At 39.4% G+C, this 23,536-nt stretch overlaps 1 protein-coding gene across 1 annotated transcript in view; it reads left to right on the forward strand.

Moving 5' to 3' along the window:
- The window catches only part of LOC122790500 (collagen alpha-1(XXVII) chain B-like), a 2,222,694-nt gene that overhangs the window by 1,022,213 nt on the left and 1,176,945 nt on the right, over positions 1-23,536 (forward strand). The window lies entirely within an intron of this gene.

Consider the following 23,536-nt stretch of genomic DNA (forward strand, 5'->3'; position numbering starts at 1 on the left):
TGATTAGTATGCCTTTAGGTTTAAGAAGTTAACTTTGCAGTTTAGTATTTTGAGTCACAAATCTTTATAATTTAGCAATGATACCAGAATGTACAATCAGTTATGTGAGGATTTGTGGAACTGAATTTTGTTACTGCTGCTGCTGCTGCTGGAAGTTGCTCACCAATCTTTGGACTAGTCTCTTCCATTTGCACCACACATGATGAGGCTTGTGTACAAAAGTACAGAATTTATGATTTAGTTGGGGATTAAATTATGTATGATGTAGGCATACAAACTGCCATTAGGAGGATAAAAGTTGATTGTCTTCCCCTTTGCAAGAGTGGTACCTAACTTAGGTCTGCTTCTGCTTCCAAGTTTTGCTATCCTGTCATCTGCTGATTTCGGTATTCTAATTTTTTTTAACTCTCTGCCTGCTGACCATCAGCTTGCCTGTAACATATGAGCCTATTTGTTCCTCATATGGAGTGAGAGCTGTCACCAGCCCATTTGTTCCCCTGTTATGCAAGAGATAATCACAGAGCAGTCATCCACGCTGATATTAAGGTCAATCCCCAGCCCCTGAACAGCTTCCAAGGGGTTCTAGTGATGCTGCAAGTGTATAAGGAGGAGCATGCAAGTTTCCCTGTGTGACTGCATCCCTAGCCTACATGAATACATAGTAGCAGCATGTCCCTCTGTCCTGGACTCCACCATCCAGCGCTTCCACTGAGGGTCACTCAAATATTAAGCTAAGCCACCCCCTCACGGATAGCTGAACTATATGCTACTTACTCTCATCCTCTCACCCCGATCCCTTCAGCAGCCATGCCCACTAGCTGAACACAGGTTGTATGAATCAAGCTAGGGCTTTATCCCTGTGTACCATGGGGAGGAGGTGTCATTCTAATTTTGAAGCACTGATAGAAACTAAAAAAATGCTGAACTTTAACACTTTAAACAGCAAAAATGCAAAAAGACACAGTATCTGCAGAAGAAACTGCCCCACAGTACAGTTTCACCTTAGTTTTATTCTTCTCTTTGTTTTACCAAAGACTTCTTCAGTTGTAAATGAACTACATATAAAAGCACTTAATTTAAACAATAAATGAAGCTATCATATCATAAAAAAGGCCAGTCACAAAGCACTTATTTTAGCAGGCATTAAACCAGACTTGCCATTTGTGTTCCTTTGGTTCTAAAATTAAAGTGTTGTCTTTCCCTCTAAGAAATGTTTGTGTACTATGTTATGGATATAAATTAATAACTGAAAATTTGCACATTACAGTAAAATAACCTAAATACATTAATAAATTTTCTTTTCAGCTGCCTATTGCTTTTTCTTATACAGAATACATTGCTTGATATAGACAATTGACAACGTAAACCACAAATTTGGAAACACATGTAAACATACCCGGTAATTGATAACATTTATTTATAACAATACTATAAAATACTGTCTTTCATCTTTGTGTGCAGGTGTCCATATGTATATATGTGTGTATGTATATATATATATATATATATATATATATATATATATATATATATATGTGTGTGTGTGTGTGTGTGTGTGTGTGTGTGTATGTGTATGTGTGTACATATATATATAAATATATGTATATGTATATATATAAATATATGTATATGTATATATATATAAATATATGTATATATATATATATATATATATAAATATATGTATATGTATATATATATATATGTATATATATTTAGATTTATACATACTGCAATTAAAACATTTAAATGCGCCTTTGAGCTATTATTATTAATATTATTTTGGATGTCTTCCATAGCATCATTCTCAAAAATATGTAAAAGAACCCAGCTGAAGTGCTGTGTTCCCCAATTGTAGTCAATAGGGGAAGCAACATAAAAGCTAAGATCAGGTAACTGTCTGCGGAGAGGTACTGGTACATGTGTGTGTGTGTGTGTGTGTGTGTGTGTGTGTGTGTGTGTGTGTGTGTGTGTGTGTGTGTGTGTGTGTGTGTGTGTGTGTGTGTGTGTGTATGTGTGTATGTGTGTATGTGTGTATGTGTATGTGTGTATGTGTATGTGTGTGAGTGAGTGAGCCAGCATATGTACATGTCTGCAGGGATATGAACGGTCTCAGGTGAGTATGTGTGCATCTGTGTCTGCCTGGATAGTCGCAGAAGTGAGGGATTAGTTAGGGGATAGATTGTGTGCATGTATGGGTGAAAAGGATGAGTGAGTCCATAAGTGCTATTGGGTGGAGGAGTGACTGATATACAGTGAGCGTGTGTGTGTGTGTGTGTGTGTGTGTGTGTGTGTGTATGTGTATGTGTGTACATATATATATATATATATATATATATATATAAATATATGTATATGTGTATGTATATATATATATATATATATATATATATATATATATGTATATGTATATATATATATATGTATATATATTTAGATTTATACATACTGCAATTAAAACATTTAAATGCGCCTTTGAGCTATTATTATTAATATTATTTTGGATGTCTTCCATAGCATCATTCTCAAAAATATGTAAAAGAACCCAGCTGTAGTGCTGTGTTCCCCAATTGTAGTCAATAGGGGAAGCAACATAAAAGCTAAGATCAGGTAACTGTCTGCGGAGAGGTACTGGTACATGTGTGTGTGTGTGTGTGTGTGTGTGTGTGTGTGTGTGTGTGTGTGTGTGTGTGTGTGTGTGTGTGTGTGTGTGTGTGTGTGTGTGTGTGTGTGTGTGTGTGTGTGTATGTGTGTATGTGTGTATGTGTATGTGTGTATGTGTATGTGTGTGAGTGAGTGAGCCAGCATATGTACATGTCTGCAGGGATATGAACGGTCTCAGGTGAGTATGTGTGCATCTGTGTCTGCCTGGATAGTCGCAGAAGTGAGGGATTAGTTAGGGGATAGATTGTGTGCATGTATGGGTGAAAAGGATGAGTGAGTCCATAAGTGCTATTGGGTGGAGGAGTGACTGATATACAGTGAGCGTGTGTGTGTGTGTGTGTGTGTGTGTGTGTGTGTGTGTGTGTGTGTGTACGTATGCATGAATGGCTGAATGTATGTGTATGTTTATGTAGGGGCTACCATACCTTTCAATGCCTGTGCTCAAGCGTTCTGGATAAAGCACCTCAATACAGGCGGGACAACTAGCCAGCACTAAGGACAATTGTTAAATCTTCTTCTAAGCAACTTAAAAAATTAACATAATAGGTTTTGTATTATAATATTTTTTTGAACAACAAAAAGAATGAAATTCTAATGGTCTGGCATTATAGACTAACTGTAATTATCTGTGATTTAGAGGGGAGAGACCAAAAATAAGAGGTAACATCTGGGATGTTCTGTAAACTGAGGCATGAGTGAAGGAGATATGGCTGTAGGCATTAAGGGACAAGACTAACTTAATGGAGGTATGAAGGCCACAATTCAGGGACACTTGTTAAATCTTGCTCTAATTCAGTTAAAAGGTTAATGGAACAACAAAGTTAGTGTCACAGTGCGTTTTCAGAACAATAAGAAGTATGAAATTGTAATGTGTGGCTTACTGACTGGCTGTAATCCGCTGTGATTTATGAGGGTCAAGGCAAAACTAAGAAGCCACATCAGAGACATTCTGTAAAATCAGGGATAGTTGGGAGGCTGTGTGTGTGTGTGTGTGTGTGTGTGTGTGTGTGTGTGTGTGTGTGTGTGTGTGTGTGTGTGTTTGAATGTGTGCATGTGTGTGGGATAGTGAATAAATGCAGTGCCTGTTTCAGTACAATGCCTGTGCTGCAAGTGGTAAGGACTGCTGAGTGTCGTTTAGCACTGGTAGTCCTTTAGACGTGATTAAGAGATGTGGTCTTCTTCATTGTGGCTAAACTTCTCTCTGAATCACATTTCATGTTATAGTGGAAACTGCTACTTTTGTCTCCAGCATTTTCTGAGAGCACAGGGAAATGTCTCCAAATTGCTGCCCATATGTTAACATCTACTTGTATATTAGTCGTAGTAAAATCAAGTTCGAGTTGTACTAGTGATTGAAATGTAATATGTCTCAGACTACTTACACCACAGCTATCTTACTGTTACACATTTCAGGCTATGCCCTTATGAGTAATCTACTTTTGAAATCATCGTTTTCATCACTGGGGAGCTATTCATCTACTGTAAACTTGCTAGCCCACACTAGTTGAAATTGAACCATATTCATTTTTAGACACTTGAGGTGCATCCTTGAAAAATGAAGCAAAGTGTTATTGCTATCAGATTTTCTAATTAATTTTGTCAGTGGCTTACCATATTTATCATCCTTGTACACATTTAATTCTAAGTAATCAATCTGTTGCTTATCTTATTCACCTGTAAAATACTCATAGTTTGTACTGGCATTCTATTAATCCAATAAAGACAGTAAATTGTTACTGTCCCCTTGCCATATAAAAAGACCATAAATAAGGTGAGATTATCCACATATTTTTGAACAATGGGGTTATTTATAGGTGTATACTAGGCTAATGGTCGCAAAAGTCTTTATAACTCTAGACGTGCAACCAAAATGTGTCCCACATATTTTTGCATCTTAGAAATTTATGTAAGAGATGCATATTATTTACTGCCTACCTCTGTCCATCAGAGACATGGGCAACAGACCAGGGGTGTGTTTCCGATTTCCCATGCACTGTTTCAGGTTACACTTGAATAGGGTTAGGGAAGGACTCTGTTTCACATGGATTGGGAGCCTACTCCAGTGAACTGGAATTCTCTGAGATACATATCCATCATTCTAATATGTCCTAGTTATGTTACAAGCAAAATTCATGTTCTTAGATCTATTAGTTCTGATGCTACATGTTTTGTAGATAAGCAAAAAATTCATCAGAGCTGGATCCAAGGATGCCATGTATTCCAGGCATAGGTTGCCTCTTAGTACTCTGTAGGAAACAAGAGTATAGAGACAGGGCTTTGCGGTGATCTGCACAGGACATTGCGTATATGCCCTATATTCTTTTTGTAAGTAATCTTTGTGGATTTTCCAGTTGCTGCATGTATATGGCCAGATACATACCGAAGAGCCGTTATACTCCATGATGAGTCTGATGAGGGCCGAATACAGTGTCATGATTACCTTCCTAGACCTAGATGCTATGTCCCTACTCATAAGTTGAGCAACATAAAATGATTTCCTTACTGCCTGTGACAAGTGTTAGCTGAAGGCTAGATTACTGTCTACATGAGTACCCAAATCTCTTGACTACCTGATCAATTCTTAGTGGTGTGTTGTCAGTGATATAGTTTCTGGGTCGCTTGACTTCACAAAGGAATGAATCTGCCCATTCACTTAAAACTAGATTTGCATAACTGGATGCCTTAACAGCAAATATTGCATCTTCAGGTTTCTGTTCATTTAATTGCTTCTTGAAAAAAAAAATTCAGCAAGCTGAAGCAATCAAAGCTTTAATATTATTTATGGATAATGCTCTTTGTTTGAACATATGAAAAAAACATTCACTTCCTGTATCATGCAATATATACAAGTAAAACATACTCAATTTCTATAGTTAATAAAACATAATTTTCAGCATCCCTTTATTAAGGGTTTTATTTCTTTAAAATGTGCTGAGCCTTTCACAAATGAAAATGTACCCATTATTGTAGATTTTCTTTTTGTTCAGTATAAATAGCAAGTGGTTTCATATGTAAACAAACTGTTGCAATAATATGGTCTATATTAGAAGACCGAAGTATAGACCCGCAGTAATAGGCCTTGGTGGTCATGTGCTTACGGTCTTGCACTCAAAACAAAGTATCTAATTTGTGATGTAATATGCTAAAATATTATGCAAAAGTCTCATTATTGTCTATCCTGCAACAATAAATCCTGATAGTTTTAGAAGTATGACGTGCATTTTTTTTTAGAAAAAAAACTTCATAGGTGGTATTGTCTGCTGACATTGTCAAAATTTTGTTTTCATAATGTGAGCCATTTTTATTTTTTCCTCCCCTCACAGCAGCTGACCATCAGCTGCCACAAGCACTTTCCTCATTCACCAGCTCTACTTGACCCATCTTATACTTCCTGGGCTCAACCTAACCCACTTCCAGGACAGTGAGAAAATCAAACGTACTGGTGAAGTATCATACTGCTGCCAGCAAGTAATCCACTCCCACCCTACAGTAACTTTGCAAGCTATACATTTGCTGCCTTTGGAAGGTGCATGCACTCTTAAATGCATGTGCTACCTACCAGCTAAGAGGTATACTACTACAGCAAGCCTAGACTGCCCCCTCAGGATGGGCAAGCCAGCATTGGCCACTCATATCCATCTTCCCCCACTGTCCCTCTAGCACCCATGCTGCCACTCGAACACAAGATGTCTGATGTGCAGAAAGAGTTTTATCCCTCTGTGCTATGGGGCTGGACCAATCTGAGACATTTTTTTAATACCGTCCCATCCCATTTATCCTCATTCATAATGTAGATAGTTTTATCAGTGCGTAATTTCATCCTTGTCTTATGTTGGTTCATATTTAAATTATAGTTTTTTTTTCCTCAGGCTGCTGCTTCAGTGCTTTCCTAAGCTGCACTTCCACACTTCACTCTAATGCTGCTATAGATGGATTCACTATGAAGTTAAATTTAGAAGGCTTCCTATATACAATTTGTAAGTCATTAAGTAATAAATTTGATTTACCATATATTTAGAATATTTCTGTTTCACTTTCCAATTGGATGTGAAATCTATCAGTGAATTAACAGTATCCATGACAAGCTTACTTCTAGCTGGCATGTAGACAAATCCTCTGTAAGACCGATATTTCATCCACAGTCAATTTTGTAGAGGAGAAATTAAAAATTGATCTGATGTTGTCATTTTTATCAGTTCTTCATCTAATGGGTTCAGATTTGAAACTCAGATCTGACTTGGCCGCTTCTTTCTGATCATCGGATCCTAGAACTCTTGTGGTCTTCCCTTTACCCATAATGCCCCACCAACCTAACATATGTCAGATCTTGTTTGCCACCAGTAAAGCATTTTGGAGTAATTTTTCAAAATTACTCTTAATTGTGGTTTCATGGATTATTACAATTGCCTTTTTCCTCTCTCCAGTAATATGCTATTTTTAACTTCTCAGAACGAAGTTACTGTTTTGTATGGTAGTTCTGCTTACCATTGTTGGTATTTCCTTGTACTCCTTGAGTACCTTTTCTACCATTGTTGGTAATTTTTCATTTTACTTCCTCCTTTCTCTTATTTTCTTCTACTTTAAAAAAAAGAAGAAGTGTTTGTTTGTTGGTTGGGACCTGTTCTGGATCTCAGCAAGTTAAACCAGTTTGTGCAGTATGCAAAGTTCCAGATGGTTATGGTTCAGTCACTTCTGCCCCTTCTGCAGAAGAACTATTGGATGTGCTCAGCAGATCCTTGGGATGTGTACTGTCACATCAAAATGAACAGGCAGTCCATGAGATCCCTATGCTTCTGGCTGGGAGCCAGTCATTACCAGTTCAGAGCATTGTGCTTTGGTCTCACCACAGCCCCCAGGGTGCTCACTAAATGCATGGCAGTTGTAGAAGCTCACTTGAGACTGCTGGGATTCTGGGTGTTTCCATATCTAGATGACAGGCTCCTTATTGCTTCAACCAAGTATCAACTGAGTTGTGTTCTAATCTAGGAGTAGCAGTCAATTACAACAAATCTCAATTCACTCCAACACAGAGTCTGGAGTTCATAGGTGCTTGTTTGAACACAGTCAGACAGCCTCTCTTTCCTCCACTTGAATATACACTTTGTGGTCCCAGGTCAAGCAAGTGATCCAGAATTAATCCCTTCCAGCCCAATTGAGACTGCAGGCTTTGGGGCAAGAGCACTCAAGCATGCAAAAGATATCTTCTATGGTGGATTCATTCAAACCATCTCCATGAAGGTTATTCCTTTGTTCTTCTCCTCCCTAAGGCCATGGTGACCACAGACATCTCCCAGCTTGTGGGGGGGGGGGCAGGCAATACTTGGGAAGGACAGTCAAAGGTACATGGTCCCTGGAAGAGACCAAGACACATATCAATGTCCTGAAGATGAGAGCTGCCTTCCTAGCATTGCAAGCCTTTCAAGACACTCTCCCATGCAGGGCAGTTGTGATAAAGATGGACAACATATCAGTAGTCTTGTACATCAACAAACAAGGGGGTAAACATCTAATCCTCTTTGTTGAGAAGCTATGAGAGTATGTTAATGGGTCATCTCTTCCAGCTGCTTTCTAATAGCAATGGATATCCCACGGAAATCCAGCATGATTTCAGATAAATTAAACTGGTCCATTCTGATGCCTCACGAGTGGTGTCTCAATGTCAGTGTGACAGAGAGAATTTTCCTTCAGTGGGTCCAGAAATGCTTTGATCTGTTCACCTCTCCCTTTAACAATAAGTGCAGCAGACTCTTTGTCCTGATCCCTCCAATGGGGGGAGTCACCAAAAGATGCTCTAGTCCACAATTGGCCCTCTGAACTCCTGTATGCGTTTCCACCCTTGCCTAATTCCCAAATTTCTTCAGAAAGCAGTTCAGTTGAAGAGCACAGTTATCCTCATTGCTTCTTTTTGGACTTGTCAGGTTTGGTTTCTGTTCTTCTGCCCTCATCTTGTACAACCACCATGGTTTCTGGATCCAGCTCTGGACCTCCTATCTCACCCAACAGACATGACTCATCCAGACTTAAAAGACCTCAAACTAACTGCATGGTTTTCCAGTTCTGCTAATTGCTGACAGCCTGGGCTCTCTTCCCCAGCCCATCATATTTTGCTGTCTTCCCATAAGGCTTCTACTAGAAAGACTTACAAGAATAAATGGAAAAGATTTGTTTTCTCGGGTCTTAACAAAGACCTAGAACCTTTTTTAGCTCCTGTGCTAGCTATCCTCGGATTTTTAGCCTCAACCTTTAATGAAGGAGCTAGTGTTTCCACTGTCACAGTTCAATTGGTTGCCATTTCTAATTTCTACATGTGTGAAAATAATTCTACATTAGCCTCATCTAAATTACGCAAGGCCCATCTCAAGGGAGCTTTTTTGCTTAGACCTCCATTAAAAGATCCTAATCCACCTTGGGATTTAAACTTAAGGCTTCAGACCTTTACTCAACTTCCCTTCCAACCTTCAGCCAAAGCTGACCTAAAATTTATGCCTTGGAAAACCCATTTTTCTAGTGGCTATTACATTGGCTAGAAGAGTATCAGAACTCTAGGCTCTGTCTTCAAAACCACCTTATCTGATTTTTCAGAAAGGTAGGGTGTCGCTACAAATGAATCAATCTTTTTTTTTTTACCCATGTTAGCGTCTGAGTCGAATCTCAACCAGGTCATTAATCTCTCAGTTTTCGTCCCAAATTTTTCTAACAGAGGAGAGTATATGTTACATCTGTTGGATGTGCATAGACAGCTTTGATTCTACCTTCATAGAACCAAAGACTTCAGAAAATCTAACCAGTTGTTTCTTTCCTTTTCTCCTACCAGATTAAGTAATCCAGTCTCTAAAGTTACAGTGACTAAATGGTTAACTGATTATATTACCTTTGTCTATGGCAAATTAAGTTTATCTTTACCTAAACCTCCTTGGGCCCAAACAGATCTATGGCAGTTTATTCAGCTTTTTGGTCCACAGCCTCCCTGGATGATATTTGTGCAGCTCCAGCTTGGGCTAATTCACATTCTTTTATTTCTCATTACATCCTGAATTTGATTAATAGGAATAGAGTGCCATTTGGCTTAATAGTACTCCGGAATATCCTTCCTTATGGGCCTCCCAGGGTTACAGTAGCTGGGGACTCTATCCCATCAGTTGAGGAATTAATAAAAATGACAGCATCAGAAAAAAAAGTTATGTACATAACATACCTTTTCATCTGTGTTGCCCATTTTCCTTCTTCCTCAGTTCCCCTCCCACCTACCCCCTCCTTTATGTGCATCTGGAGAGATCTAAGAGTTGTATAGGAACCTCTGTTTGTTGTTTGAGTTCCAGCTTCCCTTTTCTGTTCTGCCACTGCCATTTTCTCTTATTGATTGTCCTTTTACATATAGGGGTAGCAAACTTGATCTGAGGTACATTAGGGTGGTGGGGCATTATGGGCAAAGGGAGGAGCTCGAGAGGAATAGGATCTGATGATATGGAAGAAGCAGCCTAGTCAGATCCAAGTCTTAGATCCAAACCCATCAGTTAAGGAAGAATGAAAATGGACAACACAGATGGAACATGAAAATGGACAACACAGATGGAACATAATGGTAAGTACATAACTTTTTATTAAATGCAAAGTACTTTTTCCATCTCAGTATTTTGTGTGTGTGATTCTAACATTGATTCTTCTGCTGTGGTTACTCAGGATGATAATTGTTTAAATGGTTTACCTCCACCAATTTGTTGAGTAGTCTGGTTGATTTTTGTCCATTGTTGATTGATCCTCTCCCTGATTTTATGATGCTGATTGGCTCCTTATCAAAATGTTTGACCTGTTTGTCTTATCACTTCTATCATTTTGACTAACCTGCTTGATCTCCTTGTGGGTGGAGTTTCTTGATACTAACATTTGATGACATCTTTAAATGTAGACAACATGCAACATGTGGCAAGCAGAAACAGGCCTAAGCACATGGCACCTGCCACCCCTGCAGATTTTCCTGTGAGACCCCATAGTTTTCCAGCAAGTTCTAAGAAAAGGACATGCTCAGTGCAGTACAAGGGTGAGTCAGTAAAACCCAAATCCAGCTTTATTGTTAACGATCGCAATTGTGGTGCCAATCATTAGTCTAAAAGAGAAAAATGCTTGGCATTTAGTCAGCAATGCCACAAGTGTACAAAATGGAACCATTTTCAAAAGTTTTGCAAATCAAGTAAACCTCATACAGTTATAAAGAAAGCTCACTCACAAAAGCAAGTTGATCATATAGAGAGCTGCAATTCTACTTTCTACGTAGATTGTGGATCAGTAATTGGTGAAAAGGCTGATGCAGTAAATTTGCTGGCAAAGAAGAAAGTATTTTGTATTGTCCAGGTCAATTGTAAATCCACCGAGCTCAAAGTAGACACTGGATCAAAGTGTAATGTTATGTCAGCAGACACATTTCCTAAGGTGAGAACTGGTGAACAACTCAGTGTGGCTAGTAGTGTGAAACTTGTTGCTTACGGAGGTGAAGAAATTCGAACCCATGGCTCAGTAGTGATTTCATATTATTTGGCTAGAAACTGTTACAGCTTGTTATTCTATGTAGTCCAGAGACCTGTACAGTCATTATTGGGTCTCGCAGACAGTCTGAGAATGAATTTGCTTTTTTTTACCAAAGAAGTTCATCATATAAGCACATATCCTAGTTCCAATTTTACAGAAGCTATTTTCTCAGAGTATGCTGATATTTTCGATGACAAGTCGGTCAAACTTCCAGTTCAGTATTCAGTGAAGTTAGACCCAGAGGTTAGTCCAGTGATCTGACTGGCAAGAAAAGTTCTGATAGCTATGCAGGATAAAGTTAAAGCTCAGTTAGATAATATGGTGTAGCAAGGTGTAATTTGTCCAGTCACAGAACCAACTGAATGGGTGTCGTACATGGTAGCAGCCCACAATAAAGGCTGAGACGAAATCAGAATATGTATTGACCCAAAAGATTTGAATAAAGCATTAAAAAGACCACATCATCCCCATGTGTACAGTCGAGGAAGTCGCAGCCCTAATATCGAATGCCACTGTTGTTCTGTCTTGGATGCAAAAAGTTAATTTTGGCAAGTGATGCTTGATCACATATCTTCACTACTGACTACTTTCAGTACCCAAGTTGGAAGATATAGATTCCTCAGGATGCCATTTGGAACAAATCTCCAAGTGAAGTCTTTCAGTGTGCAATGGAGCAATTTTTTTCAGGTTATCTTTGTGCCATGATAGTAGATGATTTATTGGTTGGAGGCAATGGTGAGGCAGAGCATGGCAGAAACCTTAATGTTCTAGACAGCACATGTGAAGTGAACTTAAAACTCAATTGTCTGAAGTGCAAATTCAGACTACCAGAAGTCACATATGTGGGTCATTTGTTTACCAGCACAGGCTTGCAACCAGACCTGTCCAAGCAAGCAGCTATTCTTGATATGCCAGCACCAGATAATGTTCAAATCTCTACAACGTTTTCTTGGTATGGTCAACTACTTTTCAAATAGACTTTACTGTCCATCCACTGACTCTACAATGTATCATATAAAGTATACATTACCTCTCCCTGTACTATTAGCCCTGCTACTGCTTGCTCTCCATGCTACCTCCTTCTCATCTAACCTTCCCCCTCATAATCTCTCACCTACATTGCCCATAACTGATGGGCAGCAACATGTCAGACCTACTATCTATATCTCCCCTTACCTGTGTAATACCCCCCCACTGTACTTTTCTCTCTTAGATATTACTACACCCAAAATACTACCACCTCATTATATATCTGTTACAGACTGTTTTCCAAATTGAAACATGTTACCCTCCACTGCCTTACCCACATTAAACTCCAATGTGATATACATTCTAATCCTGGCCCATCCCCATCCCCCCAACCCCATTGCACTGACATATCCACAAACCCCACACCTTGCTCCTGTCTACCTCTAAAAACAGGTAACACTGACTTGCTTATTATAAATGCCAACCTTAGAAGCCTAATGAACAAAGTCCATGAATTTCAGGCCACTATTGCTCTGTACACCCCAGATATATTTGTTATTACTGAAACATGGCTTAAACCCCACATTAAATCTGAAGAATGTCTTCCAGATGGCTATGGTATCCTTAGAACTGACAGAGTAGCTAAACGTGGAGGTGGTATTGCCAACTTATTTAAATAAACTCTCAAATTGGTACACCTCAACACTACCCCACCTGATATCCCTAACCTTGAAATTTTGATAGCATGCCTTGAACTTAATAACCACAAGTCCATTATCATTATAGCCTCCTACATCCCCCTGGTAAATACATCCAGAATATAGAAAGCATCCTAGAATGAGCCTCTACAAACTTCACCCATGAAACCATAATATTAGGAGAGTTCAATCTTGACTGGACCACCTGATCTTCCACTACCCCTATAAATTTCATCAATCTTTACAACTTCTCTCAAAGAATCAACCTCGCCACACGCATTGATAAGCATACCAAGAGAGAATCCACTCTAGACTGTATTTTAACTAACAAGCCTAATATTACATATGATGGTTGACTCCCTGACACACTAAGCAATCACTCCCCTACCTACTTGTTTAGAAAGCATCTTCAAAATTTCTCCAATATTTCATTTCGATACATTCGCAACAAAAACATTTCTCTCCTCCATTATTCAGCTCTCAACTACTACAATATGATTGGACTCCTTTGAAACATCTTCCACTTGATAGCACAGTTCAGTACTTCAGCACCTCCTTTCTTCAGATACTTAATGAACTAGACCCCATAAGAAAAATATGCACCAACTCTAACAGACTTCCCTCGCTATCAAAAGACACACTTCATTTACTTAAACAAAGGGATAGCACCTGGTTTCACTATCAAAATAATACAATTAAAGAAAGCCTCACGACCTACCAGCAACTTAGAAATCAAACTAAAAAACTATTTAAACATGACAAAAATAATTACTTCTAAGCAAAACAACTAAAATACCAGAACAATCCCAAAAGATTCTGGCAAACAATTAATCTCCTCCTTAACCCAAGAAAACCCACTAGCCCAGCCCCAACACTTACTAATCAAAATGAGTCCATAGCCACTCAATTTAACTCCCACTTTATTAACTCAATAACCTCCTTTCTTAACAACACCCCTAGTACAACTCCTACCATACCTCAGACTCCTGACAAAAACACTACCCTTCTCCGACTTAAACCAATATAAACCAACTATATCAGAACTCTTATTACCAAGTTAAAATTTTGCACACTAGCCAGTGGCCAGCTACCTGGTGGCTTTCTTCAACTAGCTGCTTCTTCCATAGCTTATCCTATGTCTATTCTAATCAACTGTTCTGTCTCTGAACAGTATGTACCATTCCTTTGGAAAATATCCCACATAATACCTTTACATAAAGGTGGCCACTTAACTGATATATCCAACTACCGACCCATAGCCATTCTGTCCTCACTTGCCAAAATCTTAGAAAAATGTATATACAAACAGATATTAGAACATTTCTAGACCTATAATCTACTATCCAAAACACAACACGACTTCTGGCCCAACCACAGTACCAGTACAGCACTCATCAGCTTTACTGACACTGTATACCAGCTTAAAAACAAAAAACAACTAGTATCTGCTACCTTCCTAGACATGTCAAAAGCATTTGACACTGTCGCATCAAATACTTCTAAACAAACTAGCCATCTACCACTGCAGCTCTGAAACCCTAAAATGGTTTCATAGCTACCTGTCTGACAGAAAAAAAGCCACTCGATGGGAAAATAAGGTCTCCACTGAGCTCCCGGTGACAGTTGGGGTCCCACAAGGCTCAATCCTAGATCCACTCCTGTTCACTATCTTTACTAATGACCTTCATACTGCTGCTAACCCAGCCTCAATTGTACAATATACCAGTGATGCTTCCCTCATCTGCTCTGCCACCACTATCAAAGAGCTCCAAGATAAAACTCAAGCAGTCCTCCACAGTATAGAAAATTATCTAACTCTCCATCAACTTATACTTAACCCCCCCAAAAAAAACAAGCTTATGGTTTTCCATCAAAACCCAACATCTAAGAATCTACCTCCTATCTATATTTCCTCCTCCAATGGCACTAAAATTGAGCCAGTAGAACATGCAAAACTTCTTGGTGTTACAACTGATAGCAGATTTAGGTTTGATAAACACCTTGCTCTAACCATAAAAAGGTGCATGCCAAACGGGGTTCACTCTACAGAGCAAAAACATTTCTCACTGACCAAGCCAGACTGTCTACTGCTTGGACCCATCTATTATCTCCCCTTCTATATTGCTCTGAAATATTTACCAACCTTCATAAAACTGACCTAAATAGCCATGAATCCTGCTATAACAAAATTGCCAAATTCGCTACAAATCAACCATATAGAGCCCACCACTGTACTGCATTAATTAAGCTAAACTGGCTAGAGCTCCCTCATTTCCTCTCCCTAACTCAGCTACTTACCACCCACACAGTCATACACAAACCCGACAACTGCCCAGCAATATTAAATCTGGCTCAACTCTATAGTAACTTAACATCCCTTAGATCTGCTGACAAAATATTGCTAAAAGTTAGTAAGGTCCAAAACTCTTATGGCATCTCCCTATTCTCCCATTCCATAGCCATGCAATGGAACTGTCTTCCACAGCATATTCTCACCATCAATAACACACTAACTTTTAAGCAGATGCTAAAAGAGCATTTCTCTAAACATACGCTCTGCTCCTGTACTAACCCAGGCTAAACATCTGCAGCCGCTTGCTACCTTCATTTCTCAATATCTCCTGGCTGTACTGAATCATTCTCCCCAAAAAATTAAAGAAAAAAAATGAAGTGTGGTGAACTGATATTGCTTGATATATTTGACAATTGCCTATAAGTGATAAATATTTTGCTATTTGCTTGCTATGTTTGACAATTACCTATAATTAGGAACACCTATAATTACTGAATAATTTTCGCAAGATGTAACTTTTTTTCACACTACTGTAAAAAGCTGAAATTTGTATTCCTTTGTATATCCTATAATAATTATTGTAACTTGCATATGTTCATAAGTAACTTCTATTGTAATAAGTAACTTCTATTGTAATTTGCTTTGGAGCTTTTCTCCCTGGGTCTCCGCTGAAAACAGGCCTCTGGCCCAGCCGGACACTACCCAGTTAACAAATGAAATAAATAAATACTTAGGCAAGTTTATACCAGACTTCAGCAAGTTGACAGCACCTTTGAGAGAGCTAACTTGGAAAAATGTTATATGGTCTTGGTTGGAACAGCACTAGAAGGCATTTGAAGACCTTAGGCAGAAAATTGCTACCCCACCTACATTAAGATACTGTGATGTCAATAAACCAGTAACTCTTTCCTGTGGTGCTTCAAAATTTGGTCTTGGCACAGTTATTCTTCAAGAGAACAGACCAGTTGCCCATCCATCTAGAACTCTTACTCAAACTGAAATGCAATATGCTCAAATTGAGAAAGAACTTTTGGCAATAGCATTTTCATGTTCAAAGTTTCATGATTATATCTATGGTCGAGCTATTCAGATTGAAACTGATCACCAACCTCGTTACTATTTTAAAGAAGCCTATGCATTCAGCTCTAGCGAGATTACAAAGAATGATGCTCAAATTGCAAAATTTCATCTTCAAAATGGTCTATACAAAAGGCAAACTTCTTTATCTGGCTGATACCTTATCCAGATCGCCCAGAAATACAACGGAACAGCTTAATGCCGAGAATTTTGTCTTTGATGTCACAGAAGTGCGTAATTTGTCTAGCACGAGACTTGATGAGTTGAGAGATCATACAAAGACCGATCCAGTTTTGCAAAAGCTCAACCACTACATTAATGTTGGATGGCTGTCAAAGCAATTTAGTACCTTTAAGAAGCATTTCAAGGTCAGCATATGCATATAAATAGCAACCATATTCTAGCTTCAGTGCCATTTTGAGAGTGCAGCTAGAGAGTGAGCATGTAAGAGTGTAATAGCTTGTTTGTAAGTTTATTGAGCTTAAAGTTATTAAGCCTCAATCTTGATGTGTTTGTATAAAATAAAGCTACTTGAACAGAACCCATGAAGGCTCATCTGTTTTATCCTGACTTCTATTTTATCCTGACTGGACGTGTGACAATGGTTATTACTGCCACCAGAACCCCCTGCCAGCTACTTTAAGGCACTTAACAAAGGGTGTCCAATTTTACTGCATAATATTAATATTAATACAAATGGTAGTTTGACCAAGAGCAAGGCTGTTAGGAGTGGCCAACACAATGTCACCAATAAATATGCAGGTACTCTCAAAACTTAAATATCTCTACAAAGATCAGGCACAATGAAAGGTTTAAATATATTTAATAATAAATAATAAAAGAATAAGAAAATACTAAGTATATATTCACAGTGACATCAGAGTTAAAATCACAGGAACTATATAAAATAACATTGAAGGACAAGCTCAGACTAATAAAGAAAAACAATGTCTAAACTAAGCTTCACTATATTCATGACTGTATCTACGAGAGTTACTATTCCCCACTTACTTAATAGAGCAAGGCAGATGATGTGGTGAATGTTCCTTCTTCTTGTTAGGGCAAAGACAGAATACAGAATGCTCTGCCTCACTAAGAGACTTCTCAAAATAATATGTAAAATATTACTTCTGAGATAGCTTGCAGAATGACATCACTTCTGGTCATCTGACTTCCACCTCCCATGCAAACCCCCATTGCTGGAAGGTGGCAGGACTTAGCACCTACCTGTAAAAATACACACACAAGGGCTTTTGCTCAGATTTTTGGCAGGTGCTGGAAGTCATAAAACAATTGCATACCTCCACACTTCCAGAGTAGTAATTAGCTCACCCCACAGACACTATAGAAAGCTTCCTAGTACAGACTGTGTCTCTGGCTGCATTGAAACCTGTGAAATAGCATCTTTAGGGCCTAGCCTATAAAGTGATTTAATCTCAGATATTTTCTAAGTTCGCTGGACTGAGGTTAACCCTCCATTTTCCTCTGTTAAACCATATACATTTAAACAGTTACACTACTGCATGTGCATTTCTGCTCTCTCTAGTAAGGCACACTATGGATACATTTCAACACAAGCACTTTATAAATGCCTGTTCAACACAAACATCTATACAAGTAAGTTTGATATACACATGACATATAGTTCTAATAGATTTGTAACACAAGCATCTTGTGTGACATATAGTTCTAACACAAGTATCTTTTATAAATCAGTTTGATATTCACAGATGACATAATTATTTACAAAATTCCAGCTAGCTGTGCTGGCAGTGCCTCCTTTCATCACAATTGATTTTTTTTGACATGTAGTTCATTTTACATCTGATGATGTCTTTGGTAAAATAAATAGATGAAGCATGCTAACATTAGCCTTTAGTCATGTGTGGCGATTTCTTCTGAAGATGCTGTGTGTTTCGTCTTTTTCTTGCTTGGCCACCCTCGGCAATGGTCTCTCTCCAAGGTCAGTAAGCTATTCGCAGTTTAGAAAGAAAGCAAATAAGAATATAGTCTGCTCCAGTTGTTTTATTTAACTGTAGCCTTAACCATATCTTTCTGCAAGATATCTTTCAAAAGGAGGCAGCCCATTTTCAGTTGTTTCTTCCTCTGTAGCAGTAATTTAATATCTTGATTAATCAGATAAGTGTTTTCTCAAACTGTATCTTCATATGTATGGTGATCATGGTGCTCTGAAGATTAGAGCGTTGCTGTTTTTCCCAGTTTTGTGCACTCCCAGAGTTAGTATAGTTAAGGTTGCATGGATGTATGGGGCACAGGGAGGCAAGCTGTGTTATTTTTTTTCCTTATTGTTTACATACGGAGTTCATGGTACAGTGATACTTTTTGTGGCAGGAGATTGTAATGTAGTAGTATTGTTTTTGCTCTGTTTCCCACGGTTCTGTGATTGTCATGGGCTGCTGTGTGTAGTATGTGTATGGTGTTTCATTAGATGCACTGTAATTCAGTGCTTTGGGTTTGATGCACACTGCCTGGATTAACCATGTAGTTGATAATTAAAAACATATACCCCTTTCTAAGTACTCTAATTTGTATATTTTTCATAGCTGGAATCTTGCAGCTGGGAAGAAATGTATGCTTTCAAGAAGAAGGTGCTTTGTATTCCTTCCGTGATTGCTATCTGTCCTCTGCTATTTTCTGTACTGTAGTGCAGTTTCATCTGTAGTGAGCTGCATATTCTGTTAATGGGACAGTAGCAGTATCATAGTGTCTAAAGTCAGTCCCCCCATATCAGACCTATTCATTTAACACAGATTATTGGAAGGTAGACAACACAGACCTTGATGTGTGAAGGTTGTCATGGGCCAACAGATGCTCAAGCCAGGAGGACTAACCAGAAAAAAATAACATTAGTGTGTGTGTGTGTGTGTGTGTGTGTGTGTGTGTGTGTGTGTGTGTGTGTGTGTGTGTGTGTGTGTACACGCTCTTGATATTCTAAGACTCTTAACTGTGAGTACCAGAATAATGAGACTGGATGATCAAAAATGTGGACTCTTGTGAGGGAGGGAGCTTGCCCTTTTGCAAAGAAGCAACTTTAAAGAGAGAACAGTGATGCTCAACATTTGCTTTCTCCTCCACTTTGTTACTTGTTTTTTTGTAATTCCAGGACTCTGGTGTGTCTCAAAATTACAATAGGGAGCCACATAGTTATATTGATGTGCATATAGACCCTGCCCACCTTAGTAATGCATGCTAGCCCTAACCCTGCTGCTGTCTCTAACCCTAAAGGGTGTCTTTAAAAAAAACTCTGTGTAGCACAGCCACTATTTAGACAAATTAGGTCTGAATGTTGAGAAAGGGTTTTGGTTTAAAGATCGCAGAAGGAAATAGTTTTCTTTTTGCAAACTTGAATTTCGAAATGTTTTGTCACTCTTTTGTGTTCGACATTTTGATCATTCACACTATAAACATATATTTTGTGTGTGTGTGTGTGTGTGTGTGTGTGTGTGTGTGTGTGTGTGTGTGTGTGTGTCTATACGTATATATATATATATATATATATATATATATATATACATATAAAAATGAGTGTGTGCTTAATATGTTTATATATGTGACTGTTTATATATGTGTGCATACACCCCCCCACACACACACATACATATGTATCTAAAGTGCACATGTGCATATTGTGTTTGTGTTTATATACGTAAATACATACACACTGCATATACTTATACACACACATATGTATAGTGTGTGTGTGTGTGTGTGTGTGTGTGTGTGTGTGTACACCACATACACACGCAAATGTCTTGGCCATACTTCTTCTCAAAAATCCACCAAATTCATTGGCTTTTTGTCCAGTTTCACTTCTCTCTTTTTTTGTCTCTAAAATCTTAGTAAAATTCACCAGAATTATTGAACTTTGTCATCAAATCTGGACTATTAACCCACTGCTAGCATGATTTCCCCAGATGTAGAAGTGCTGTAACAGCCATTTGAATACTAACTAATGCTGTTCTTAAAGCCATAATAATTAACTCTTTTAGTAAGTGATTTTTTTGTTGACCTCAGCTAAGCTTTCTAATTTGTCATATAATGAGCAGAAAAGTACTGATGTGATGTTGTCCTATCTCACCTTCATTCTTCACTGGTTGGGTTCGGAACCGATCCTCGGTTCTGACTCAGCTGTATACAAAAGCTCGAGGTCTTCCACTGGCTCATGGCTGTATCCCTATCCCATCATGCTCTAGTAAAGCTTCCAGATCTTGTTTGCCGCTAAACAGAACAAGTACTTCCATTTTGGCTCTGGCTAAGTTGAATACTTTTTTCTTCTCATTATAAATATAGTTACTGTTTTTGGCTGTTATCTAGTTAGTGATTAATGTATAAGTAGTTTTCTGTTATTTTAAGAGAATTTGCTCTTCTGTTTTGCTTCTGGCCATCATTTTTTCTTCGTCAGGCCTGTGTTATATCCTATCCCAGTTTAATTTTTAGTGGTAAAGCCCTTTTTACACACTCATTTAAATTGCAGAGTGTTACTGAGAAAATTATTGTTTCTGTTGCTTCTTCCTAGCTAAAACCAGCTACTCGTTTAGGTTAGAGGGCTGCCCACACCCCCCAATGTGGGGGGCTGTGCCACCCACCCCCCTATTTATTCCTACTTCAGGGTCATGCTACAGTGGAGAAAGGGCATAATGCTTTGGATTTCATGTGTTGATGTTATGAGTGTCGATCATATGAACTTTAGGTGTTTTGAGCTTTCAGTGTTTTGGTGTCAGTCAAATGGTTGTCGATCATATGAGCTTTCAGTCATATATATATATATATATATATATATATATATATATATATATATATATATATATATTAAGAGAGAGAGAGTATAGTAATACCGTTGATTTGTCTACTAGACTGCTAAGTAGTTAGACACTTTCTTACACTTGTGGTGTTGTTGTTGACTTTAATATACTGATTATGTCTAAGGAACATAAAGAAAGCAAACCCTCTGGGTTTAAGAAGTGTGTGAAATACAACTAAAAAATGTTCTTCATGGATGGACACACCCTTTGTGTTTACTGCTTAGGAGCTTTGAATCTGCAAGAATCCTGTTCTATTTGCCTCTCTTTTAGTTCTAGAGTACTGCTTGAAAGGAAGAACAAGCTTATAGTAAGAGGTTTATTGAAGTCCCCCTTCACTGAGGTGTTAGAAGGTCAGGGATCTTCAAAATTTACCAAGTCTCCTTCTTCCAAATCTGACAGATCCAGAAAACAGTGATCTCCTTCTTCTGACCAATTGGAGCCAGCAAAAAAGCTGACCAAAGTTGCATCTCCGGACCTGAAGATTGCTGCGCCCAAAAAATCTTCCTCATCGGCTTCTTCAGTAATGGTGCCGATAGAGTTTGAATTACAGAGCCGGTCCCTGGAATTGGTATAGGTCTCCCCTACTTTAAGGTCACCTCTTATACAACCAATAGGATCTCCTGCTCCCTCCTCTCGGTCCTCCAGGAGTCTATCTGATGATGACATGGATTGGGTGGTGGTCAAACTTTTAAGGACACCAGCGCTGGCCAAACTGCTATCGGCTCCAACCCTGAGGGATTCGGAACTGACCAAGACCTCCCCTTCAACATCAATTCCTCCTCTGAGCCAACCTGGGACCTTGGAGCCAGAATGCCTGGAACCCATCATAGTGGAACCTTCAGTGCCAAGACCCATCCTGGGATCTTCAGGCTAGACATCTGCCACAACATCCTCGGTTCCATCTGAACTCAAGGGGTCCAGGAGCTGACTGTCTCCATTCAGGTCTGGGGAGCAGAGTCGGATCAGACATTTGTCGGATCCAAACTTGCCTCTCGGGGCTTCGGCACAGGTGACCTCGACTCCTACATCGGCCTCTGCACCAAGCCCCTTGGTTCTGGGGATGCCTTCTAGTTCTTTGGAGCCAGAGGTGTCATTGGATCAGGGGAGGGGAACTTTTGAGGTGATGAAGAGAGTACGGTCTCCACAGACACTCCACTCTTGGGTCCTGACATTCTTCCCCCAAAGGCACTGGTGTCTCTCTCAGCACCACACCATCCACAGACACACAGAGACTCTAGGCCCCTCTCTTCAGAAACCTCTCTAGAATACCCTTTTGAAGAGGTCTGTCTTAAGAGACTCTGCAAGAGGAAGCATTTAGACTCCCCAGAGGAGTCAGTCACTTCAGACTCAGACCTTGATGGGTCAGAAGGATCCCCTCGGTCGCCCTCTTAGGATGTTGCCTTTGCTCTCATCTTAGAAATCCTTAAACAGAAAGATGGCTAGAAGTCCATCAACCCTTCCGAAGAGGAGTCTGTATACCTGAAGACTATTGATTCTCCCCCTTCCGCCACTTGGGTGTCTCCGCCTTTCAATGAGCTCATGGAATTAGTCAGTCAAAAGATGTGGGAGTCTACAGACTCAGTAGAATCTGTTCCTCGGAGGCCAAACAAATTTATAACTGCACCTTCAGACAGAGAATTTCTTACTAAGGGTGTCCCAGTAGATGCTATGGTGGCGGTGGCCACCATAAAGGAACTTTCAGAGACACCCTCATCTGTCCATCTGCTAAACAAGGAGTCTGAAATGGTGGACAGATACAGAAAGCGCATGTTCTCTTCAGTGTCCTTTCAACTCAGATCATTGAACTACCTGACACACTTTACTAGGCTACAAAGAGATTTCCTAAAGGAGCTAGAAGATACTGTACAGAGTTCAGTTGCTACAGGGGTATCAGACAAGGTTTCCTCTCAGCTCTCCAACTTAAACTCTGTGTGATTAATGCCTCCATAAGGCTTATTTCATATGCAGCAGATGGAGCGAGTAGGGCAGAGGGTTCAGGAATTTCCCTAAGGAGACCTCATGTGACTTTGCAGAACCCTTTAAGTCTACCTTCTTCAGTGCCCCCTTTGATGGCTCGTTTCTCTTCAGGCTGTAAGTTAAGGACATACTCGCCAGGTGTGAGCAAGGAGGGAATACTCTTTCTGCCATAGGAGTCTGTTTTTCCTGGCCTTCTAGGCCTTACCCAAAATGTCAAAGGGAGGAAAACATGTGGCTCCGAAAATCCCAGAGAATTTTTCAGGGCACACATGGGGATTCTTCCCCTAGGGGCAGAGGCAGAAGTAGTAATGGGAGACACCATCCACATGGCAGAGGGGGTCTGCATAATCAGGGAGACAGGGATTTGTTTCGTGAAGGGAGGCCTGTCTGTCCATCTCTGGAGGCAGTCAGGGGTCGCTTATCTTTATACCAAGAAGCCTGGCTGGGAATAAGAAAAGATAGATGGGTACAAAGTATCATATCCAGAGGCTGCTCTATACCCTTCTCCCTTC

Source organism: Protopterus annectens, chromosome 16.part0, assembly GCF_019279795.1.
Source record: "Protopterus annectens isolate FY-2018-M chromosome 16.part0, PAN1.0, whole genome shotgun sequence".
In the NCBI taxonomy this organism is placed as follows: domain Eukaryota; kingdom Metazoa; phylum Chordata; order Ceratodontiformes; family Protopteridae; genus Protopterus; species Protopterus annectens.